We start from the raw sequence: 3,017 nt of genomic DNA on the forward strand, positions 1-3,017 counted from the left end.
AGGAGGAAGGGAAAAAAAATCAGTATCCTTCATATGTGTGTTGGGGTGTGGGGTATGCATGTCTTCTCCTAAAATGTTCATAAAACTACAGACACTATGAAATTGGAATAGACACTTGAATGCACAGGTTCGGGTGTTGAGGTTTCTGAAGCTGCTGCAAGCTGTTGCAGAATGCAAATGAAAACTGCAAAAAGAACATTTGTTCTAAACAAACACTCTGGAGAAAATTTAAAGCTTAACTGTGCACTTTCTAAGGTTCTGGCTTTAATTCTATTCTTTAGCCATCCTCCACTCAGACTTCAGATAGCGGAAAACAGAGACCCAAGAAATTCAGTTCCTGGCATTCATGATTAATTTTGTTTGAAGTCAAAGTTGCAGAGCTTGGGGTCTCCAAACAGTCCCACAACCCAAGAGGAACTCAGCACAAGTTTTGCTAACATCAGTCATAATTCTGCCATCTAGGCTTTCGATTTTTCTTTCCAGATCAAGCTCTTCTGGTGGAAAAGGTTACTGCACAGAGCTACTTGTCACTGCCTCACAGTAGATCTACTGTGACTGAATGAGCCTTCAATCAAAACAAGCGAGAATAGCTTAAACAGTTTAAAGTTTTTGCCAAAAGCTTACTTGGACTGAAACACATTAGGGAACAATCAATGAACATCACCAGCAGTACTCCCCTATTCTGCCTGGACACCAGTTTCTGCCTACACAATTACTTACTGGTTTGCAGCTTTAATCACAGCCTGACTGCAAAGAAGTGATGAATTAATTATAAGCTTTGGGAAGAAGAATAATCCATTCCATACCCTATTTTCTTCAGCTTTAAAAGGAACTTTAAATGTAGCCATAGATATAGAAACATTCCAGCTGGTTCGTATTCAGGCTGTTTATTTGAAAGAACAAGTCTCGGAATAGAAACAGTGTTTTCCTACTACACAAAACCCCCCTGTCTAATCCTGCTGGCTAATTTAAATACAACTTCTCTCTCTGTCATTAAGCTAACTTTAGTATTAGCCTTTCAAATTAATTACAAAAGTAACATTAATAATTCAGAATTTCTATCCACTCAGCAGCTACCTCCTGCAACTGAGTTATCTGCAAATGCAGCTCTCTGATCCTGGATATCCACATGGCTTAAGCCATTCCCAACTGTTTGGCTGCACAGTCACAGCCTGCAAGTAACAATGACCACATTCTGCAGGCTGTGTACATTTATGCATGTCAGAAGCTGTTGGCAAAAGGCAAGGACAAAGGCAAGAAGCCTGCAAACAGAAACCAAAATAATTTAAATGTTATCCTGAAAGCGTATGGAGTTTTTTTGGTTTTAAAAAAGAAGCAAGCAGCACACTTCTAGTACCAAAGCATTACATAAGATTTAAAAATAACAACAAAAAATTTAAAAGAGGCAAGAAGGACTTCAGTAGTGGTCTTGCTCTTGTTTTTGAAACCAGAATATGCTTACTTTGGCGCAAATGACACAGTCTTTTGGCCTTCTATTGTACAAGAGCACTAGTAGGGAAAAAATGACATACCACTAGTGTGCTATTATTTTGGAAAGTACTTAACTGACCACTGTGCAAGGAAAAGAATATCTGCTACTTTTTAACATGGCAACTTAAGAACACAGAAAAAGGCTGATTCTTCTTCTTCTAACCAATTACTGTAGGTAAAATACATCATCCCTTAAAGCACATATGAGAAGTTATTTGCACTAGTATTTTTCTATGTCTAGTATATCTAGACATTTTTGTTGTTCTGTAAAAAGCAAGTAAATCCAAGAAAAAGAAGCACGGGGTCTTGGGTCTGGAAAGAGAGGAGCAGGATGGAAAAAAGGTGGCAGCTGTAAGAAACATGATTTCACATCTCCATTCTCACATTCTACCAGAGAGAAGTCTACCAAGTGCCTACAGAAATTCTTTGACTCGGCCAAATTTAAAACCATTACATGATCACATTCTGGAATAGTTTTTTCCTTCTAATCTTCCTACTTCATGGATCACAATGAAATGTTGTTGTATTTGTCAAGTAATTTCCATTCCATGTGCAACTCCCATATTGCTACTTTAAGGCAGAGAGTTGCCCCTACAGTGGAGCTGGAGATCTTCAGAAAGTATATGGGTAAACCAGAAAGATGGGCTACTTGCCAGGATTAAGCTTCTCTTTAAACTGAAGGGGAGCAGAAGGGGAAAAAATTATATATGCAGTGCCTATGGACAGGTAGCATGCAATGCAGTTGAGCCACTGGAATAAAGCATTGCCTGGAGAGTTCCTTTTAGGCATGCCTATTCATAGCAGAAGGCAAGGTGTAAAAGAAACATTTTTCAACAAATTTTTCTGAGCACAGGTATTCAGTATGTTAGACTCCTTAGAGAAAACATATATTTCTTTAATTGGGCCTTTTACTTCAAAAAAACTGTAACTGCAGTAAGAGAGAACTGTGGTTAGTAGAAGCAGTGGGTCAAAGTACTTCCTATTCATGTTCACTTCTGTGTCTGACAGGCTGATTAAAGATGCCTGCACCAAGCAGCAAGTTTCCTAAATCACTGGAGGCATAAGAAGAAAGTGTCCTACATAAGAGATTAGAGTTGGGCAACACAGGACTAATACTGCAAAGAAATAAGACTAATACTTTAAGTCTCCAGAGTGAACATTAATTTTAAGCAAGTGAAGGATGGGGAGAAGTGATTCAAAAGCAAAGCAAAGGAAAAAACCCCAACAAAACTCCACTTTATCTGTACTTAAAAATGGCAGCAGACAGCAAACACCCAGAAAATAAAAACTGTTCAAGATCACAGTTTGTGGCAGTGGTGCATTATATTTCTCCTTTTATTGTTTTTAGCTGTTTAGAAAATCTCCAAGCAGATTTCACAGCTGTCTTAACTCAGTGCACACTTTTCAGAAGAGCTCTAGGTGCTCTACAGAGATAAGGGATAAGTCTATTTCACAGATACAAGAACAACATAAATTGCAGGAAGGCAAACCAGCTCCTGCAGAATAATCTAGGGAGAGCAATACTG

The 3,017-nt window shown here is 38.5% G+C and overlaps 1 protein-coding gene across 1 annotated transcript in view; it reads right to left on the bottom strand.

The window, feature by feature from the left end:
* The window catches only part of DENND5A (DENN/MADD domain containing 5A), a 52,089-nt gene that overhangs the window by 43,482 nt on the left and 5,590 nt on the right, over positions 1-3,017 (bottom strand). The window lies entirely within an intron of this gene.

The sequence above is a fragment of the Pygoscelis adeliae genome, unplaced genomic scaffold (assembly GCF_000699105.1).
Source record: "Pygoscelis adeliae isolate BGI_AS28 unplaced genomic scaffold, ASM69910v1 Scaffold166, whole genome shotgun sequence".
NCBI lineage: Eukaryota > Metazoa > Chordata > Aves > Sphenisciformes > Spheniscidae > Pygoscelis > Pygoscelis adeliae.